At 45.3% G+C, this 23,618-nt stretch overlaps 1 long non-coding RNA gene across 2 annotated transcripts in view; it reads left to right on the plus strand.

The window, feature by feature from the left end:
* LOC140217116 (uncharacterized) overlaps positions 1-23,618 on the plus strand; it is a 164,758-nt gene that overhangs the window by 135,997 nt on the left and 5,143 nt on the right. The window contains exon 3 of one of the 2 annotated variants that reach the window (XR_011893619.1): positions 21,895-22,072. The exons of the other annotated variant lie outside the window; for it this stretch is intronic. This is a non-coding gene — a long non-coding RNA (uncharacterized lncRNA). Of the gene's footprint in view, positions 1-21,894; positions 22,073-23,618 lie in introns of those variants that run through there. 2 annotated transcript variants of the gene reach the window in all.

Here is a 23,618-nt window from a genome sequence, read left to right on the forward strand (position 1 = left end):
AAAAATATCACATTTCTGTGAATCGCATCTAATAATACTTCTACAGCGGACAAAATTGACATGTTATACATGAATCTCAAAAAATTTTGTATTATGGAAATATGGTTTTTGCAGAACCCTTGTACACTAGGTAACTAATTCACGTAAGATACAATTTGACATACCAAATTTGTCCGCTTTGACTCGTATAATAGACGCCGTTCACAGAACCGTTATGTCTATTCTTGATGCAGAGCTATTAGTTTGTAAACGTCCTGCTTCTATTCTTTTCGCACTTCCGAATTTTTCAAAATATTTTAAACAAAATGCAGGCCCGAAATCGAAATTCCACTTTCAACAGATAATAGAATTTAACTTTCGCTCTCAAATGCAACAAATTTTATTAAAAGCGATCCAGAGGTTATCTCAGAAAAGCGTTTCTGTGTTTTACATGTATTTGAATAGGCCGCGTCGTACTAGGGCCTGAGCTAAAGCTTCCTCTTAAAGAATTTGTCGAGGGATCAAGTACATGAATAATAACTGCATTGCCGTTGCCAAAGATGCTGCAAACGAATTCGTGAACGCTACGCGCTGTCAAAATAAGTAAAATATGTATTTTTTCATAAAAATATACTCGTATAGCCAATAATTTTGCCCAAATAACTGATATTATAGCTTCCATGTTTTTGTCTATTTAATAAGTAAAGAAAATATCACACGAACTTTAGAACTGTATCAGTTCGAAACCAGCAAAGCAGTGCATGCCACTGATATGAAAAATGTAAAGCCATGAAATGAACAAATTGAGGACAAATATGTTCATGAAACTTTGTTATTCTAGAATCTTGTTTAGATTTTTGTACATATGCAAAGGCCAGCGAAAAATCTCAATGACGCTGTCACTTATTCCAATGTATTACGCAGGAGCAGCTGTCACCGGTCGTGTATCGTGAGTAATTGCACCGAAATTATTCTCCCAACAGAGAGCACGTATACAAAACCGTTCTGCAAAATATACGAGGGCGAGTCAAATAAAAGTGATCCAATGCGAATATATGACAAACGGGGTACTTTATTTGAAAGTAGTCTCCATGAGGATTTAGACATTTGTCCCATTGACTAGCGAGTGACGTGATTCACGTATCATAAAACTCCTTGGGTTGCTGCTTCAAAAAGTTTGCAACTGGCTCTTTCACGTCATCGTCCGACACGAATCTGTTTCCCTTCAGCTGTTTTTTCATTTGTCCCAAAATGTGGAAGTCGCAAGGCGACAGGTCTTAGCTGTATAGCGGATGTTGCAGCGTTTCTCATTTGAACTTTGCCAGTTTTATATTAACTACATCAGCAAAGTGGCGACGGGCATTGTCATGGAACAATTAAAAATTAAATTTTGGGGTTTTACGTGCCAACACCACTTTCTGATTATGACGCGCGCCGTAGTGGAGGACTCCGGAAGTTTCGACCCCCCGGGGTTCTTTAACGTGCACCTAAATCTAAGTATACGGGTGTTTTCGCATTTCGCTCCCATGGAAATGCGGTCGCCGTGGCTGGGATTCGATCCCACGACCTCGTGCTCAGCAGCCCAGCACCATAACCAGGTCATGGAACAAGATGACACCATTCGTCAATTTTTCACTTTGTTTGTTCTTGATTACGACATGCAGCCTATCCGGCGTTTCACAATATCGGAAACGATTGATGGTCTCTCCGGGTTTACCAAATTCTATCAGTAATGGCCCTTGACGATCGAGAAAAAAAGTCAACAACACCTTTCCGCCGGAAATGACGGCCTTTGCTTTCTTTGTGGGTGGTGAATTTTAATCTTTCTACTGTAAGCTTTGCCGTCGTGTTTCAGGCTTGTAGCAGTGGCACCATGGTTCGTCCCCGATCACAATTGCAGAGAAGTCGTCACCCTCATTGTGATACCGGATCAGATGAGTCAAGACAGCCAGAACCACTCCGTCTTCTGGCGGTGGTTCAAAATCTTGGGTATTCATTGCGCACACAAGAGCCGATAACCGAGGTGTTCATGAATTATGCCGTGAACCAAGCCGTGACTGATGTTCACACACTCTGCCAGTTCTGCAGTGCTGGAAGTGCATGAAGTTTGGGCATGTGAGTAGTGTGTGCAAGAACACTACCGTCTGTTCTCGCTGCACTGGGCCCCACACCACTAACACGTGCGAAGCCAGTGTGCTGAAGTGCACAAACTGCAGCGGCCCTCACGATGCCTCCTCGAAGGAATGCCCGTTAGTTCGCAAGGAAATGGCAATATTGAGGAAAATGGTTAGAGACCACTCGTCTCACCGAGAGGCAGCAACATCTGTTAGGCGGCGACGATCGCGTCGCCGACGTCGATCACGAACCTCCAAAGCCTCTGCAGAGCGCCAGCCACGTACACTGCCACCCACTCTTCCACCCAGGCCAAACGCAGTCAGCTCAAAGGACAAAGATGCAACGAACAGCCCTGCTGCTGACGCGTGGCCAGCACTCCCGAGGCTACATGCTCCTACTGAGCGAAATCAGACTTCTACAGCAAGGGACACTTCGACTGTTCCTGATAAACTGACGGACCAAGATCAACAAATTGTTGTCATGATCAGCTCTCTGGTGAGTGCTATTCGTGTTCTTCTGGACAAGATACAGACACCAACAGCTCGAAGTGCGTTGCAAGTGCTGGATGCCATCAATCCGATTCTAGCGAGCCTTCAGAAGTCCAGTGCTTGAGAACTTCTACAGCAGAACCATGGCTCATCGACAGCAACAGCGATCGTTCCGGGATGATGTCAGAAGTGCCTCCATATTCCAATGGAATGCGAGAGGCCTAAGGTCACGTATTTCGGATTTTCGACATTTCGTGTTTGACTACCACTTTCCTATACTGGTGATCTGTGAACCGAACTTATCAGCCTCGATAAGACTATCAGGATATGAACCTTTTGTTTCAACAACGTGTGCCCGTAGTAGTAAGGTTCTGGTTTATATTCGCAAGGACCTTACGTATTTTTCGCAACCCGTAGCGCCACACGACGCTAACCAATACGTCTGTGTCAGTGTGAAAAAGAAGGGGCTGTCTTTTACTATTATTGGCGTCTACCTATCCCCAACAAGTCAGTTTGACAGCAAAAGACTAGAAGATATTATGGCTACTACTCCCGGTCCTTGGATAATAGCAGGGGGCTTCAACGCTCACCACCATATATGGGGAAGCTCCAGGATAAGTTCGAGGGGCAGGTCACTAATATCCTTTGCATCAGGCCACAACCTGTGTCTTCTAAATGACCTAAGTCCGACATTTCTGCGAGGAACAACGTACAGTAGCTGCCTTGACTTGACTTTGGTGTCACGTTGCCTGACTTCGAGCGTGCAGTGGTTCACTGATATTGAAACCCATGGAAGTGATCATATTCCGACCTATGTGAGAATCAATGGTCTAGACGCCGCATTACCGGATGTATCTCGTCAAATCGATTGGTCAGTCTTTCAAGATCGAGTAGAAGACACCTGCAAGAAACATATCGCACGCAGATTAGAAGACATAATTGCAGACGCAATGCAAGAATGCACGCGTTGCTTCACACATTCGAAAAAGCGTACAGAGAATGACATTGAATTGGAAAGGATTCGTACAATACGTCGCCGTGCTGAAAGGAGGTACAGGCGCGCAAAGTCAATTCTTGACCTCAGAGAAGCTCGGTGCATGCAAAACAAGATAAGACGCCGAATGGATAAGCTAGCGGATCAAAGATGGAAATGCTTTTGCGAGTCACTAGACCCCCGCAAGCCACTGTCCCGTGTGTGGCGTACCCTACGGGGTCTTTGCTCAAGACCCCAGCAACGACACCCTTTTAACGCCCTCGCTCTCTATCAAAACCGCCGCGAGATAGACGTTGCAGAGGAATTTTGCGCGCAAATCGCCGGCGGCACAGTTTTAGTCCCTGACATGGCTTTAGGCGACATCCCCGGTCCACGAGATACCAGCATGGAGGCTCCATTCTCTAGGGAAGAATTAGAAGCTGCTATGGCGCTCTGTAGGTGTTCTTCACCAGGGCCCGATGGCATAACATATACTGCTTTGCGCCACCTAGGCCGAGAAGCACGAAGAGAACTCCTCAGCCTTTTTAATAGTTCATGGCAAGATGGTGTCGTCCCACAGGAGTGGAAACGCAGCCGCCTGGTACCGCTACTAAAAGCAGGAAAGTCGCCGCTCGAACTGGCATCGTATCGGCCTATAGCACTTGCAAGCTGCGTCGGGAAGCTTATGGAACGTATGATCCTCATGCGTCTCGAATGGTACCTAGAACACCACAAGATTTACTCTGATTCTAGGGCGGGATTTCGACGAGGCCGTTCATCGATTGACAGTGTCATCGATTTAGTGTCATCTGTAGAACAGCAAAAATCTTGGAAACGATTATCAGTAGCGCTCTTTCTGGACGTGAAAGGCGCTTACGACAACGTTTCCCATCAACCCATTCTAGACGCACTTTTGACGATTGAACTAGGAGGGCGAGTATATCGATGGATCAGAAACTACTTGACACAAAGGTCCATGTTCGTACGTACGGAAGATGGTCCGACTACCGACCACTACACATGCCGAGGAGTTCCCCAAGGTGGGGTTCTAAGCCCTATTCTTTTCAACCTCGCACTTCTTGGGCTGGCCGAATCCCTACCGGAAACAGTGAGTGTCTCAATCTACGCCGACGACATCTGCATCTGGTCATCAGCGGTCACTCGTCTGCAGGTTCGCGCAAGGCTGCAGAAAGCAGCAACACAGGCATCTCACTATCTTCACACACAGGGCCTTACCATCTCAACAGAAAAATGTGCGTTAGTCGCTTTCACACGAAAACCAATGTCTCATTATCCAGTGTGCATTAATGGCCAGCCTATCTTCTACAAGAGAAATCATCGGTTTTTGGGTGTCATTGTGGACCGGGACCTCTCTTGGAGCCCTCATGTTGCCCACTTGAAGAGGAAGCTCACATCTATTGTTCATGTCTTCAAGTTTATCGCCGGGAAAACATGGGGAGCCTCAGTGGGCACCATGCTACAGCTATATCGAGCACTTTTCATCGGATTGCTACGTTACAGTTCTCCCGTGCTTGCTAAAACATGCAAGTCAAATCTTCGAGAACTACAGAGCGTGCAAGCACAGGCACTACGTGTTTGCCTAGGACTTCCGCGGAGCGCCTCAACAGCAGGAACCATCATAATGGCTCGAGACCATCCGATCGCGACTTACATCAGCATCGACACGCTTAGGGCCCATGTTCGTCATGTTTCACGCATGCAATCAAGCTCTCTTGCCTGCCTGCCAGAACGACGACCACAGGCGTCCTTCTCCAACGAGGTCAGCATCCATCGTGCCTGTCTACCATCGGGCTTCACACCCTCAGCACGTTCAACCTCAGCTTTGTGGTGTTTAGAACAACCTCAAGTGCGTCTCACGGTTCCAGGGATAAGGAAGAAGACCGACCTGCCTACCTTGGCCCTGAAGCAAGCAGCTCTGGATTGTTTGAACACTTTCTACTTTGACCGAGTCCACATATATACGTATGGCTCTTCCGCTCAGACCAGCTCCACCGGCGCAGTGGTTATACCATCACGATCAATTAGCGTCCGATACAAGATTTCTCATATGACAACATCGACCGGATCGGAGCTTGTTGCCCTCCGAGGTGCCGTTGATTACATTAACAACCAACCCGCTAATCGGTGGGCAATATTCTGCGATTCGAAGGCGGCCTTACAATGTCTTCTGTAATCTCTTCGTCGCGGGTCGTGTGAACAACTAGTGTCGGAGATACGAGAAATGCACCATCGTATGATAGCGAAAGGACACGACGTCGTTTTTCAGTGGCTGCCTGGCCACTGCGGTATCTCCGGCAACGACCTCGCTGACGAAGCTGCTAGGAAAGCACACGAAGGAGCAACCCTTGTTTCTATACCTTTATCGCGGACCGACGCAGCCCAACACTTAAGGAAGGTAGCACATCGTATGACATTAGAGAAGTGGCACACACCTGAATTCACCCAAGAACGATTGCATTCCCTCGACCCCTCTACGCAACTGCGGCTGTTACCAGGGCTTCTGCGAAATGAAGAAACAATGCTGTGCCGCTTACGCTTGGGCGTCGCATTCACCAATGCATATACGTTTTTGATTGGAATGACTGATAGCGCCGACTGTAATGCCTGCGGTGCCGAGGAAACTATAGAACATCTACTGTGCTACTGCCCATCTTTTCAAAACGAAAGACATGACCTCTGCACAGCTCTCAATCAGCTAGATAGAACACCGTTCACCTTGAAGAAGATCTTGGGACCATGGCCTCGGATATCGCAGCTACAAAGGCCACAAAAGCTCTGCTGCGATATTTGAAGGCAACTGGATTGAGTCAGCGTCTGTGATCCGAACTGAGTGACCGAACGATATACCCAGTAGACTTTCTCTTCTTCTTTTAATCTTTCCGTCCCCTTTTCCCTTTCCCCAGTGTAGGGTAGCCAACCGGGCTCAGTCCTGGTTAACCTCCCTACCTTTCCTTTATCATTTGCTCTCTCTCTCTGCCAGTTCATCGATGCTTATCCTTCGTTATTGTCTGACGAGCTCATCAACCTTTGCAATTTTGTTGGGGGTTATTGCATGATGGCTTTGGCCCCGTCTTGGATCGTCTTTGCAACTTTCACGTCCTCCTTTCAACAGTGGTCAGGACCTCTGTCTATAAGAACCCTCTCACATCGGTGTGTTCAGTGAAACCAAAGTGCGGAAGTGAGTGAAGGGCGGGTCGACCGTCGTCGACCCGCCCTTCAAAGGCGGGTCGTCGACGGTGACTTTGCAAGGGACGCTCCTATTGGTCGAAGGTTGAACGGCAGTTTTCCATCCCCTAGGGATCTAGGGAGGATAGTGTTTTTAAGCAGCCGTTTCCGGCTCTTCGGTGTGCATTCTCTTTCAATCATGCTAGACTGATGAACTGTAACGTTCTCCACCCTTCATATAGATATTGTAAATAAATCCCATATTCCTCGTTCTCGATGAGAACAAGTCCCTCTCTTCAACAACTTCCTCAGCGTGAATGAGTCGGACGACGGCACGGGCCAGCTACCATTTATTTCATGCTCGACGCCAATCCTTACAAAATCCACTTGGCTTGAGAAAACCAAACGCGCACCGAAGTGCGCCGCGCGATGCTCGGCGCAACACGAGAAAAATGCATGCGCTCTGGCTGGCTCTGGCAGCCCTCGGGTAGGGTAGCGAAAACAAAAAGCAGAGGTTCAATGTATCCTAGCGAATAAAAGTCAAAGTAGAAAAATAAATAAGACCATAGTTACTTTTGCTGGCTTTAGTGTCTCGACATGCATATGCATGCTTTGGCGCAGGTGAAAACAATGTTGATATTTTTTTTCTGTGACACGACGACACAAATGAACCACCACAATGCTTCGTCCCATCGGACCTCGCTGCGTGCTTTGTCAACTTGTCTGATAGCGTGTTCATTTGGCTTGTCTCATCGTCTGGTCCGATGTACGACTATAGAAAACTGAGTGCACCTTTGGCGTGTTTATAACAACATTAAACCCGCAAAGTTCCGTAATTGAAAATCAGAAGCACGACTTTGGAAATGTCAGTGCATCTTTCGCATGAAAAGTTTGAGAATTGAAATCCGTGTGCTCCGTAGATTCCGCGACGAGCCCATTTGCCATCGAAACGCCCTTGAAACTTTGTGCCCGGATGGGGCACCTTGAGTTATGTGACTCCCGGTGCATGGGCGTTGCCGTGAAATCCAGCCCGATTTCGCCATGTTCGCGGTGAAATGTCTTTTCGAGCATGAAAAGACATTCTAGACAAAATCGAGAACGGTTTCCAGCGCCGGCGGTTCTTTTGGTCAGCGGTGCATGACAGCAGGAAAAAATTTCGGGAGGGGGGCGGCTGAAGCCCCATAAGCCCCCCTTCCTGGCTACGCCCCTGCCCTCAGCGCTGTCTAGCAGTAAGCATTGCTCGCAAGAAAAACAGAGGCTAGTGAAGAGAAAAATATCTGGTAGGCTGTAAGACGTAACCCAGAACCCAGTTAAAATTATGCACGCGCATTAGACAAAAACTTACTTGCCTGACATATCTTGCGGCTGGTGGGGGGGCTTTACGGTTCAATTTTACAATTGTGTTTTCTTCCTACTCCCAGTGGGCCAGTTTGTTTTTCAGAGCGTGTTCGGGCACTAGTGTAAAGAAATGAACGTCCTAGTGGTGGAATACGAGACTGCCTTGCGCCGCCAGAGGGTACCTCGCTCGTAGGTGGTTATGGCTCCTCAACTTGCCTCAATCACCCGCGCTTGCCATCCCTATGGAGAGGGACATGTCCCGCCTTAGTGAAGTGGGTTGGGTCTTGCTGTCAAAGTCCTTTGAGGCCATTTCTGGACCGTGCGTGTCGACCACAGGGAAGCCGTAGCCGATCAAGCGTGAAATTTCTGCAACAGATTGCACACTTGAAGGCCTTATAACTCCTGATGAGTGCCAGTGCGAGTTTGGTGAGCTCCACATCTATTATTATGGTATATTAGCTCTCCCAAACAGGATCATGTCTGTTGAGATGGACAAACGCACTACCGAGCTAGGCATTCCTGAACGCCGTATGCGAGGCCTAATTTAGCTCCGATAGCGTGATGCGTGGCGCGAGAACGGTGCTATCTGCACAAGCGATACACACATGATAGAGTAATATAATACCTTCTTTTCTCTACACGATGATGCCAAAGTAAGGCGTGGGGATAGTACGGTTGCAAATATATGAGCTTCAATATTTTAACGTGTTTTCGTAACGTGCTACGTGTTTAGCTAGCAAAGCGACCTCCTCTGACCAAACTGAAAGACCTAGCAAGTAAAAACAGAAAGAAGTAATGGGTGTGAAAGAAACGCAGGCATTTGTGGCCTTGTGCATAAAAGGCAACATCCCAGGATCTTTACCGCTCAAAGCAGTGTCTTATCCAAGTCGCTGAGTATTGTTGAGCGTCGAAGGATCGGCAGTGGCGCAGAAGGTACTTATCAGACCCTCAAAATTTGCATACGGTGCTCATGGCTCTTCCAACGAGTAATGATAGAAATAAATTTTACTGACAGGAAAGGCAGAGAGCGCCCAACGAGGAATGAGTGAGCATTCGTAAAATGCGACACCCAACAACAAGCGACACAAGAAAGTTGTTTCGCGATGGGAGAGTTCAGGTGGTGGGCAAAATCGCAAACATGGCCCCTGGAAAAAAAAAAAAAAAAAAAAAAACGGCCGTGGCTTAGCTTGGTTAAGCCTGGTGATTGCGAAGCAATAGTGTGTTATTCTCGGATCAGCTGGTAGTATGGCTGGTGGTAGTCTTGGGTTATGCTAGTGTTACGGCTTACAGTGAATCATCTAAGCACCAGCACGTCCTGGTGCATCTCGTACTTGAGCACGCCGTTGGCGAACGCCCGTATCGAGCTGAAGGACGAGAGGTCCAAGTAGCGCATGACGACGTTCTCGATGCTCGACACCCGCCGAACGTCGGCGGCTGCGAGGAGGCCGCTGCTGATGTCGCGACACGCGAGGATGACTCGGGCGCCGCGCCGCGCCCCTGGTGAGAGGAGCGGGAGTTAGGCCGCCGTTGGTGGCTACCGCCTCGCCTCGCGACGGCGTGAGATGGGGCCCCGTTTTTACACAGCTGATGTGACGTCACTCTAGGTCACGTGGTGTGACGTCACGCAGCGAGGTCACGCTAAAGGTCAATGGTGCCTACCACCGCCTCGCCACGGAACGGGCTAAAGTGCGACCTAAAGTAGTATTGCTTCGCAATAAAAAAAAAGAAGAGTGCGGCCTGCCGCCTGCAACGAAAACGCTGTGATCCGCCCCAGCACCACCAGTCGGGGACTGCTCTCTTGGTTCGGCACAGAAAATGCGTGAGGAACGCGCTACGAACGCCCTCGGGTCGTGGAAACTAACGCGTCCTGTCCCCGAGAGCTAGCGCTCTTCGGCCCACCCGAGAATTCAACTACGGCTGAGGCATTCGCTCCCATCGCAGCCCACCTGACGTGGCAGGCCGCACCTTTCTTTTTTTTTTATCCAGCGGCCGTGGTCGCAAGTAAGGATAACCCGCCGTGGTTGCTGAGTGGCTATGGTGCTGGGCTGTTGAGCACGAGGTCGCGGGATCTAATCCCGGCCACGGCGGCCACACTTCGAAGGGGGCAAAATGAGAAAAAACCCGTGTGCTTAGATTTAGGAGCACGTTAGAGAACCCCAGGTGGTCAAAATTTCAGGAGTCCCGCACTACGACGTGCCTCATAATCAGAAAGTGGTTTTGGCACGTAAAACCCGATAACCTAATTTTTTAATGTAGGGGTACTAGCGGGAGTTGGGGGAAACCAATAATTTCCGCTGTCGAAATGTGAAGAGAGAGGATCAGGGGCAACGAACGCAGGCTATCCACAAACACGTTATACACATTCCTAAAACACATCAGATGGGTTCATAAACCTTTGCTGTCTTCACTTGTTGCCAGACTGAGTTGCATCGAAGCCCCGCACACCTCTGTTTACATTTCTAGCGGTGCTGACAGTACAAAGCCTGACTTGCATTCGTGATACATATTGTAATGCCTCCCTTGCTTAACTGGTGCTGAGGTTGCTGAGGTGGCGCACAATATAGGCAGTCAGGGGGTGAGGATCAGTTCGCTCAAAGAAGTGTTTAAAGTTGATAGTATGACGGAAGCCCGTCTGGTCGGGATGATGCATGCACAAAAGGAAGAGGCCTGGACACCGACCAAAATGATTTAAAATGGTTATTTACGTTTCGGCTCCCCCACGGGAGCCTTGTTCACAATGAAACAAGCGGCAGAGCTGGCGTCCCTTTCTATGTGTTTAATTTCATGCATTGTCTTTTTGTTTCGCGCTATTCGTTTTCCGAATGACTGAACTAAAACGCGCGATGCGAGAGGGCTGCGTTGGTTTTCAAGCACGGCTGTACATCAGAGACGTTACTAGGGATAACTTCGGCAGGAAAGGAAGCATAGTTCAGACTCAACCAGATCGAGCAGCAATGGAGAAGCCGGAGAGATCAAAATTTAGCATATAAACTTTGTTGGAAGAGAGTAGAAGAAAATGGCCCTAATAACATGTATGTATGTATGTATGTATGCTTTATTTCCACAAAAAACTAAATACAGCTTTGCGGGGGTAAAGTGGGGAAAAAAGCTGCTCGTAGCAGCTTGACTAGCCCCAAATACCCTTAAAAATACAAAAAGAAAATAAGGGAGCAGCAGCGCGGAAATACAGTTTTCCCAAGTACACACATATTCAAGCATTACAACATATCATGCACACGCATCGCAAATCAGGCGAGGAAAAAAAAAATACAACAAAAACAAGATGTGAGCAAGCAAGCAAAAACACGAAATCTCACTGCACTTCAAAAGCACACAGGCATTGTACAACTCACATGAGAGAAAAAATCAAGAATATCAGGAGGAGAACAAGTTGCAATATCAATTTTATTAACAATAAGATCGTTTAATAACCGAGGTAGTCTGGAGCACAGCATTTGTGATCCATAGTTTGTGCGCGATTTTGGTACGTGCCAGTACTCTGGCTTTCTTGTGCTGTATGGAGTTTCGTGTAGTCTTAAGTTAGCCATAGAAGTAATGTAGTTGATGTTCTTTTTCTGTTCATTTTTATACGCAAGCACTAAACGATACTTTAAAAGGGCCTGTACTTTCGGTGTGTTAAGTTTATGAAATAAATAAGCTGAAGGGAAATCGTATGGTTTATTGCAAATAGCGCGAAGAGCCTTCTTTTGCAGTATGTACAGCCTGTTGATATTTGTGTCAGAAGTGGTAGCCCAGACCGAACAACAATAATTTAAATGGCTGAGAAAAAGTGAATTATATAACAAGCACTTAATAAAGCGAGGAAGATAGTTCAAGGAATAAAATATTCCAGTGATTTGTGAAAGCTTACTAGCAAGAAAATCTATATGGCTCTGCCACGTCATAGTATGATCAAAAAATACACCTAGCGATTTTACCGAGTGTACAAGTTCAATTTTAGAATTGTTCATTAGCAAATCTTCCTCTAGAGTAATTTGCATGTTCTTAGCGCGAAATAACACCGCCTTAGTTTTTTGTGAGTTGATAGTCAAACCGTTGTCAGATGACCATGTGTATAGTTTATTCAAAACTGCATTAGCTCTTATAATCAATTCGGCAGGGCGGTTAGATGAAAAGAATAACGTAGTGTCATCAGCATAGATTACGTAACGCGTATCAACATCAATGTTTACTAAATCATTAATAAAGATATTAAAGAGGAGGGGCCCTAAAATACTGCCCTGGGGTACACCTACATTGACCGATCGAACTTCAGATTTAAAGCTATTTACTTGTACAAACTGCTTTCTATGACCAAGATACGACCTAATCAAGTCAAGCGCATTGCCGCGTATACCGTAGTAGTTTAACTTACTAAGCAAGAGATCATGATTTATAGAATCGAAGGCTTTTGAAAAATCGACAAATACTCCCAATGTTAGCAAACGTTTCTCAAAATTATTTAGAATTAGTTCTTTCTGTTCAAGCAAAGCTAGCTGTGTTGACATATTTTTCCGGAAAGCGTACTGATGCTTAGTTATCAAGTTGTGCTTGTCCAGAAAGTCTGATATTCTGCAAAAAATTATTTTTTCCAAGCACTTCGAAAATATTGGGAGAATAGACACAGGTCTATAATTAGGTAGGGCAGTTTTGTCACCTTTCTTGAACAATGCAACTACTTTTGCCATCTGCATTTTATACGGGAACACACCGGTAGAAAGGCATATATTATAAATATGGGCTAGTACTGGAGCGATAATATCTATTACAAATTTCACAGGCTTGATTTTAATGTTATCAGCATCGCAGGAATTGCTATTGTTTAGTGCGGAGAACAGTAAAATTACTTCTGAAGTGTTTGTTGGACGCAAAAGAATTGAATGCACACAGTTCGTTGTAATGAAACGGCAGGCGTTTTCATTCACATTGCGTTTAGGTAGATTAGTGAAATAATTATTAAAACAGTCGGCCAACTTCTCGTCAGGTATGTCCGCTCCATCATAAATTATTCGCAGCCCTGCCGCTGAATTGGGCACTCTATTCAGCAAAGAATTAAGCCAATGCCATATCTTATTGCTGTCATGGCTGCAAGATGCGAAGGATTGCTTATAAAATGCAGTTTTCGCAGCACGTAATTCCTTAGTTAAGCCATTTCGAAATGATTTAAACACTCTTAAATCATCAGGATCCCGAGATATGATGAATTTATTGAATAACCTAGCCTTTTCTTTTATCTTTTTAAATAATTGAACAGTAACCCAGGGTTTACGTATCCTTGATGGAGCGGACACTTTAGGAACGGAAGGAAAATGTTTAACATAATAAGAAATGAACGTTTCCAGAAAAGCCTCGTAAGCACGATCAGCACTTGTAGCAGCAACAACACTGTCCCACACTACGTGACTTAAGTCATCGCGAAAACACTCTAGCCGTTCTTCAGTTATAATTTGCGAAAAGCAAACTCGTTCTGGTGATCTTTTATCTTTCCGTTTGACAGTGAGGAATACAGGCATGTGATCACTCAAGCTGTATGAAATAGTGCCGCATTGAACACTGTTTGATCCGTAGTTAGTAATGAACAAGTCAAGGCATGTGGAGGTATCACAGGTAATTCTGGTAGGAGTATTGATAACATTGGAACACCCATAAGTTTTTAAAAGCAATTCAAAATCACGTGTGATATTGCAGTCAACCATCACGTTTATATTGAAATCGCCACCACAAATAAATTTATACTGTAATTCAACAATGTATTTTAATAATTTCTCAAAAAAGAGAAAAAAGCCTTGGAGATTACCTCGCGGTGGTCTGTAGATAACAGAATAAACAGTGCGCGCATGTAACACAGACAATACCTCGTAGTCATCGTTAACACAAGAAAACTCTTGAACACAGTTCACATTAAATGAATCGCACACGATTAGGCTAACCCCGCCACCGCGTGAGTTCATTCTTGATCTTGCAAAGCACTCGTACTTTGGTGGACACCAGGGGACCGTACAATCACTGTACCACGTTTCAGAAAGCATTATGAAATGAAAACGTTAGTTTAGGCTGCTGAAAAAAATGTCAAGTTCATCCTTTTTATTTTTCACTGACTGGCAGTTAATATGTATGCATCTAATCAATCCACCATTCTGCGAGCTTGTATTATCATGAAGATCCGACGAACGCATTTTATTCGAGTGTCCCAACATCATTTTAAATGCAACTTACTTTCACTCCCATGCTCAAAAAACGATCTTATCCAGATCAGCAGGCGACTTTATCAAGTGTGCGCGATCGCCCTCACTCTTTCTTAGGAACACTTTTCCAGCGCGGTGCCATGCAAAGCGGAAATTATTTATACGCGCCCATTCTTTCGCAGCTCTTAGGAGCATTCGATTCTGCGCAGTCAGGTTTTCCGTGATAAACATTCCATGCTGAGCACCTGACAAAACTCTCCTTTTGTTCAGCCATTGTTCCCTTGTTGACTGGTTGGAAAAGCGTACGATAATGCCGGGAGGCCTGTCGCCTCTGGTCTGAAGCCGGTGAATCGAGGTAACAGTTTGTTCAGTCAAAGGGGCAAGTTGCAGTTTTGAGGCAATGACATTCATTTTATCTATAAGACACTCGTTGTTGTCTTGATTAACACCGTGAACCTCAATATTTAGTTTTCTGCTGTGGTACTCAAGTTCATTTATCGAGGAGCGCACTGAAAGCAATTCTGCGCTCATGTTTTGCTCCTCTAGTTTGCAAACTTTGTTCTTGAGCGCCTTTAGGTCATTGTCATGCTTCGCAACGGCCTCAAGAATTTTGTCATACTTGGTTGATAATAGACTCACCGATTCCTCAATATCGTTTACCGTTTGCTTGAGGGGCAGTAATTCATCAAGTTTCCTGCTTATCTCGACCAGCATCGTGGCTATTTTTCCATCAGTTTCCTTTGGCACAGACGAGCTCTGTCCTACTTTGCCCTTACGACATGACGAGCAACGCCAAGATTTCCTATAGTCTTCCCCTTTACTCCGGTACGTGCTCTCAGAAACTCCGGAGCATGCAGTTCCGATATGATAATAGGCTGAACACTCCGAGCATTCCATAAATTGGTCATCGTCCTTAAAGGTACTGCGACACTTGCCACACTCCGATTCATTTGAAGGACCCATGACGACAAATAGCAATCAGTGATTATATAGATGCAGGAAAATGGCCGCATGACCCAACTAAATTCCAGTACGGTTACTAAAAAATCTCATTCCAAAGATGAAGGCACTGCTGACTAATGCCATGAAGCGAGTGATGGGAACGAAAATAATTTCGGTTGGATGGCATGAAAGCAAGATGAACCTCATCTACAAAGGCAAAGGTGATGAGCTTAAGACGAGCTCGTACAGGCCAGTTAGGGTAACGTCGGTGACATATACAATGGGAATGCGAGTCATAAAATTAGAACTGTCAAAGTGGGTGAGAAAAAACATTGTGCACTAGGGTTACTACAGAATGGGTCCAGACCATGCAGACACTAAGTGGATGACATGTTTGTACTAACAAAGTGCATAGAGATTTCAGTAGCTCAGAATAGACCTTTATGGATAGCACTTGTTATGGGTTATTCTCAAGCAAGAAGGTATAGATGACGGTTTTATGGAGCTGCTGAGGGATATATAGAGACTACTGAGTAGAAATTGTATGAGAAGGCCGGAAATGTAATGTAGTTCACCAAAGACTGAAGCAACGATCTCGTCGGTCTCCGTTGTTCACGCGTACCAGGAATGGGGATCGCACAACGGTTGAAGATAGGACACAGGACGTCGTCTACAGCAGCTGAGTTGACCGGAGTTCGAGAAGCAGTTCGCTGCATACTGCAACAGAGTCTCGAGAAGTGGACAGTATTCTGTGACTCAAAACCAGCACTGCAACTCATAAGCAATTATATGAATGATAGAACTGCATATAGTCCTCTGGTTTACGACATAATGTCTCTGCTTGCTGAGACGTCTCATTACGGGCATACCATCGTGCTGCAGTGGATTCCTGGCCATTGCGGAATAGCTGGAAACGAACAGGCTGACGCGGAAGCAAGAAAGGCGCACACTTACGGAACGATTATAAAAATTCATTTTTCCCGGTATGACATTAACGCCTTGCTCCATAACTCCATCAAAACTTCTATGGCGCGACATTGGGACAACCCCGAACATCGACAAGAGCGCCTCCATAGACTTGACGCTGGATTACAATTCCGGCTTCCACTTCGATTGCGGAGAAGCCAGGAAACACTCATTCATCGATTACGGCTGGGTGTGGCATGCACCTACCCATACCTTCACAAGATTGGACAAGCACGGGACCCTGAATGTAGCGTCTGTCACACTCTCGAGACAATAGCTCACGTACTTTGCGTGTGCCCTCAATATGTGGCCGAACGAAGAACACTCAAATCTACTGTTGACTGCTTGGACTCCCGCCCCTTTTCAGAAGAAAAGCTTTTGGGCGCGTGGAGGAGTGTTGACTGTACCCAACGTGGGGGGGGGGGGGGGGGGGGGGCATAAGATCACTTTTGAACTTTTTAAGTGAGACTGGTTTAGACGATCGCCTCTAGAAGCTGTGAAACGTGCAGTGAGTGCGAAACGTGTTTCCGCAGTAACTTTTTGTGTCAAGATTACTTTTTGTATGGAAAATATTACTCTTACGTGTATTGCGTCTTCAGTGCGCATCCGCATATTGGACAACGTGTATATAGTATCTCATTGTACCATAACATAATCACCCGCCACCTACCTTTCCCTGTATTCCCCACTTCCCCTTTCCCCAGTGAGGAGTAGCAGGCTAGAGACACGCTCTCCAGGCCGACCTCTCCTCCTTTCTCTTCATTAAAATCTACTCCTCCTCCTTTATGTTAAGGGCATAGAAAGATGAGCGGAAAACAGTGAATTAGGGCTTGATTTATCCTGCGTGCGTAATGGGCAAATGGATCAACGGAAAGTCCCCGGATTGATGTATGCCGACGACATAGTGCTACTAGCGGACCATCCAAGAGATTCACATACACGTTCGAATATCTGTGGCAACGTAGCGCCAAATATAGGCTTTAAGTGTAGCCCATAGAAATCGGGAAATTTGATCTTTAATCAAGAGACGAGTAGTTACGTTGTGTAAATTCAACAGTAAGTCATACCCACTGCCAAGAAATATTAATACCTCGGCGTATACATAGACGAAGGAACGACTTACTCAAGCACCCACCAAGATAATCTGAAGATGCAGATTATCTTGGTGCGCAATGCAGCAATAATGAAACATAAAGTAGTTTGGCCATAATAAATATGAGGTGATGCGACTTACTCAAGCACCCACCAAGATAATCTGAAAATGCAGATTATCTTGGTGCGCAATGCAGCAATAATGAAACATAAAGCAGTTTGGCCATAACAAATATGAGGTGATGCGTGGAATCTGGAAAGGAGTAATGGTGCCAGCGCTAACATTCGCAAATGCCATTCTGTGCTTCAAGTTGGAAATCTTGTTGGGGTTGGAAGTTAACCAAAGATCAGTAGGCCGGTTGGCTTTGGGAGCCCACGGTAAAACCAGAAATGAGGCAGCGCAGAGTAACATAGGTTGGACCTCTTCTTAAGTCAAAGAAGCGCAGAGAAAAATTTGTTTTGAAGAAAGTCTCAGGGACATGCATGAAAATAAATGGGCGGGTAAAGTGAACAAGTATCTGTACCTGAAAAGCGGGGACATGGGATGGAAGAAGAGGTCAAGAAAGGTGGCAACAAAGTACAGGGTAATTAAAACCGTTAACAGACAACCAAAAGTCATCTGAACGAAAATGAGAGAAATCGACAGTGAATGGGACGCAAAGAAATGTAAACAAAAATGACCATGCAGATTTTAAAAAAATGAGAAGAAAGAAATTAACAGGGAAATTCTGTACGATAACACAAAACACAATGCCTTGCTATGTGAGGTTTCGAGATGGTTATCTAAGGACAGAAACATACCGGAGCAGATATTGACAACAAAATGAGGTATGTGCGTGATGCAGGAAAAAATCCGAGACCACTCAACACATCCTAGTGAAATACGAAGGTATGCACCGAGTGAGACCCGGAGGCAAGGTACACTTTCCAGAAGCGTTTGTATTTAAAGTGGACCAAAGAATCAACCGGTCAGCAGTCTATATAAGCAAGAGACGTTTACTATATTGGTGGAAGAAATGAAGGGAGAAATTGATATGACCGAATGTGTTACAGCCGTAAGTAGCGATACAAGGGAGACAGTGAACTTTTCAAAAAAGAAAAAAGAGGAAAGTGGAGATATATATACAAGAATGCTAGAGTGAAAAACATGCACAGTATACGTGATTAACTCAGGCAGTCTAGGTGAATGTTTGTCCCCGCCCCTTTTCAAAGGAGATTCCAATAATAATAATAATAATAATAATAATAATAATAATAATAATAATAATAATAATAATAATAATAATAATAATAATAATAATAATAATAATAATAATAATAAATATATAATAATAATAATAATAATAATCAGCTGCAGCAGCATGGGAGAACGTAGCGACATAGATGTTCTTGAGCTGTTTGTTTGTTGAGCGCGCTTGCGCTGCCGTTAAAAAAAGATAACGTGATGTCAAACTACTCACGGCAATGTTCCCATCTTGCGTACTGTGCTGGGAGGTAGCAAAATATATTCACCGAGGTCCAGCGTCATGCGGCTTATTGCTGATGTTTACTAATTAAACTTCACTTGCAATTAATGGCAGAACCATTCCCAGAAAGAGAGAGAGAAGCTTTTACAGAAAGCCAGGGCGAAGCGAGATCTATAGTGCCGGTTGGCTACCCTGCACAGGTACACCAATATACCGCACAATCAGTCTCAAGATTCCGCTTAGTGTACGCACTTGAAAGACAACACAGTTTATGCGGCTTTTTGCTTTAATATCATAAGTATCTGCACGCTGCAAATGATTGCATCAGAAAATGATGTGACTGGTTTATATCATGGAAAGCATGACGACGCGGAAATGAATAATGAGACATTTCCTTATTAGCTGTGATATAAGGGGAAAAGGAAGTTGATTGAAAACCATTTTGAAAGTAAAACTGCCTGATGCTTAAAATTTTTCAGCTTGGAGGTATCATTCATGAATTCGCCAACGCGATTTGCACAGAATATTGCAAATCGGAGCTGAGATGTGAAAATAATTGTCGCTGCTGACGTATCTTCCTGCACTTGCAGTTAGGATAAATTTACGTACACAATGTGAGTAATTGTAGAGAGGGAAAGAACACATTGGCGGCCTGGTTCTACTCGAAAGTATTTACAAGTAATATATAACGAAGGCGCACACTAAGGATATCAAAGTGGTCTGAATGAAGTTACACAAAGACACACAATAGTGGCACTTTCATGCTGGTATGAGCTCTGTTCAAGACAAGAGCTCAAAATAATGAAGGCCAGCTTCCTTTCAAACCATATTTGACAAAGAGCTGGCAGAATGACTGTCGGCTGCCTGCGCTAGAAAACCACAGTGGAATGAAATTTCACCATCTGGGAAGAGGCGGGAGGTTTCTCTGCGTATTATGGTGTCTATATTGTCCCGTTTTTAATATCCCGGACATAAAGGCTCTCGGCTGAATGAGCAGCCCACCAATCCTCGGTGCAGGGATTCAAACGACGGGGCGGAAGATTAAAGACAAATTTGATCACGAATGGATATGCAGAGAGCTGCTATGTGGCCGGTCGGTGAGTGGCCCACGCGTAATAGGAAAATCACTTTCCGAATTCCTTCAGCTTCAACCGGCAAAACTATGCGCGTTATTGCTGGCTCCCTCAGCGCTTCACTTTTCTGTGCCGTCATTGCAATTTCATTTAGGGAAATGTATTGTGTTGTAGAATGGTGCTGGTCTACTCGTCAACGATCTTTCTATTTTTCTTTTTTTTTCTGTGGTTGCAGATGAACGAAGCAAACGCAATGACACTGAGCGAGAGTGTGTTTTCTTGTGGTGGAAGCGGGCCCCGATGTCCCTTTGAAGTTAGCATACCATTCCTTCCTCCTCCGATCATTCCTTCTTTTTCCGATCGCAGGCGACAATAAGATGACACCAAAAAATTCGCCGCGACGGAAACGCGTAATCTGGATGAGTGCGTGGTAGTTTTGATCAAAGGTTATGAGCATGATTGGAATTCAAGGGGTGCATCTGCAAAAAGAGCCATTATATTTCTTGTTGCATCATGCTCAGTGTGACACATATTTTATTCTGCGCATTACAGCTCTTCACTATAGGTCTCGGGTATGAATTCCAGTTCACCCGCAGCTGTAAGTACAGGAAAAAAATCATGATGAATATTTGTGCGGGTAGGCTTGGGGATACATTTCGAAGGCGATTGCTTTCCTGCTTCTGTTTCATTCTTTGTGAGGTTTATATTTATTTATTTTATTTATTTGAATACCTTTGGGGCCCATATGTCGTTACAGAAGGGAGTGGTAACAATAAATAAAAAAAAGCCACGCACAAAGCAACTATTAGGTAACATATTCAAGCGCATTTTTCGTCATAGCGGTCTGTACTAGATACCATTGAGGTGGGCAAGCCGTTCCAATCATCACGAGTTTGAGGAACGAAAGAATGAAAGTGTTGGTTAGTGTCACAACGACGAACAAACACTTTCTAACGGTGGTCTATACGAGATGATATGAATGAAGGGTGGGAAAGTAATTGTTGCTTAAGACGAAGATTATGATAGTAAATCTTATGAAGTAAGGAGAGACGTGCTATATTCCTGAGTAAAGAAAGGGACGGAAGCCGTAACGCTGTTTTTATAGATGAAACACTGGAAAGACGGGAGTGAAAAAAAAAATGAAGCGTTCGCTACGATTCTGTACAGCTTCAAGGTGATTAATTTTTTTACGTGATTATTATTAACAATACAGGCATCTGGAGAAAATGCGGGTCACGTTATGGGCGACCTCTACCGAAAGTTTGAAGTGTGTAGATGAATCCTGTATTTTTAACGTAATTACTGAATACCCCCTTTTCTATAATTTCATGCGTCTTATATACGAACCACGTAGTTACTTTTCCACGTCTCCTCGCCGAACTAAACTTGGCATATTGTTTGTATTTAGTTGAATTAGAAAACACGTCGCGGGCTTTGTAATAAATAGTTTAAATTATATAGGTTAATTAGATTCGTTATGTAAGATTACTTATGCAAACGTTCCAGAGATTTACAGGCGTTTTCTATGAACCGCGTCGGAAGTTTTCACAATGTATTGAAAGAAATAAATGTGGTACAAAGATAATATTTCGAAATAATATTGAGCTTTTTATGGGTGATGTGTGGGCAAAGCTTTAACAGCGTCACTTTTTTACAAGTATTGCGAAAGATTCCTTACGCCAGCGCTTGAAAGCGTTATACGGCCATTATCCACAATGCTTGCCTAAGTCGTATGAGAACTGCACGTGACACTGAGTGCACACTTGGTTGAAATAGGCGCCATGCTAGGGGTGATAAGTGCTGAAAGTTAAAAACTTCAAGAACAAATATGAACTTCGCAAAGAATTACGCAATACTTGTTCTCTGCCTATTTTCATACGTTCCATGAGGTACATAATAGTTCTCCGAGAGGACTGTATTTGACACCAAATTCACGTTCAATGGAAATAGGGGCTATGTTAAGGGTGATGTTTAGACAAAGAGTAACGTCGTCCGCTCGATTATGAGCTTCGAAAATTATTACTGAAGTTCGGTTTTCTATTTTTGTACGTTATACTAAGCGGTGAGCAGAAGGTGCGCTTGTATTTGCAGCACTTTATATGGGACTGTGCGCTCAGCCATCTTACTCATCACCCGATAAGCCGTCGAGCAGTGGAAGACCCTGCTGACAAGCTCGAGCCCTGAAGACCGGCATCGTTTTGTGACCAGAATCAAGGCCGTGCCTCAGGGCCACGGCATCCTGCACTAGGGACGCCACCTACCTATGAGTATTCTACCGTCAGCTCGCTTTTACAAATGAAGTTTATTCTTCTATACGAGTTGCCTACGATGTCCTTAGTGAATTAGACGTGTCACCTTGTTCGTATTGCACGAAAGTAGCTGAGCAGGTATGGGTGATATGTAGGCAAAGTACAAAGCGTGTAGGCTAATCAGAGTCTTGACAGTAAAATACTTATCCAAGAACTTTGAAGCCGTATAAGTGCGTTTCAAGAAACGGTGTAGAATTTAGCTATAGCTGTACTGTAAAACTACAACATCCACGGAAATCACATTTGGCGGATATGAGGCAATATTGACACGTGTACTTATATTTATCGGGCGACCACGTTTCGCCGTCTAACAAATCTTATCGCACAGCGCGGGACGCGCTTGCATGTATCCGAAGTTTCTGGAAAGTTATCGATGCTTCTATCCGCAGTCTGTTGTCGCGGAACCTTGTGTTATCTGATTTATTTGCCTGACGCGAATGGTGTAGAACTTTGTGGAAGGCACGCGGGTCCCAACGATTAGTCTGGAACATTCGACGATTCTGTATAAAAGCCGACGCGCTTGACCCGCTGATCAGATTTCCGACGATCGCCGACTGTGTTCGCCGCTTTCGTTGTGCTATAAGTGTAGCCTGTCTTCGTTCACGCTACATAACAACCTGCTGGTGAAGAAGAACTTCTCACCAGTCCGCGCCAGCTACCTTCTTGTTGTACCGTCAGCGCTGCGTCCAGAAGTACTGCACGCCCTACACGACGACCCAACCGCTGGGCACCTCGGATTCTCCCGGACGCTGTCGAGGATACAGGAAAGGTATTACTGGCCGCGTCTGACCGCCGACGTCGCCCGTTACGTCAAAACATGCCGAGACTGTCAGCGGCGCAAGACACCACCGACAAGGCCAGCAGGGTTACTACAGCCGATCGAACCTCCTCGTCGACCATTCCAGCAGATTGGGATGGATTTGTTGGGGCCGTTTCCGACGTCAACATCCGGGAATAAGTGGATCGTCGTGGCGACGGACTATCTCACCCGCTTTGCTGAAACTAAAGCTCTACCGAAAGGCAGCGCAGCCGAAGTGGCGAAATTTTTCGTCGAGAACATCCTGCTGCGACATGGTGCCCCAGAAATCCTCATCACCGACAGAGGAACGGCTTTTACAGCAGAGCTCACCCAAGCCATTCTGCAGTACAGCCAGACAAGTCACAGGAGGACAACTGCCTACCATCCGCAGACGAATGGTCTCACGGAGCGCCTGAACAAGACCCTCGCCGACATGCTAGCAATGTACGTCGACGTCGAACACAAGACCTGGGATGCCGTCCTGCCGTACGTAACATTCGCTTACAACACGGCGGTGCAAGAAACAACACAGATCACGCCGTTTAAGCTGGTTTACGGCAGGAATCCGACGACGACGCTCGACGCCATGCTGCCGCACGTCACTGACGAGGAAAATCTTGATGTCGCTAGCTATCTCCAGCGCGCCGAAGAAGCCCGACAGCTCGCCCGCCTGCGGATCAAGAACAAGCAGAGGACCGACAGCCGAC

The sequence above is a fragment of the Dermacentor andersoni genome, chromosome 4, assembly GCF_023375885.2.
Source record: "Dermacentor andersoni chromosome 4, qqDerAnde1_hic_scaffold, whole genome shotgun sequence".
Taxonomy (NCBI): Eukaryota; Metazoa; Arthropoda; class Arachnida; order Ixodida; family Ixodidae; genus Dermacentor; species Dermacentor andersoni.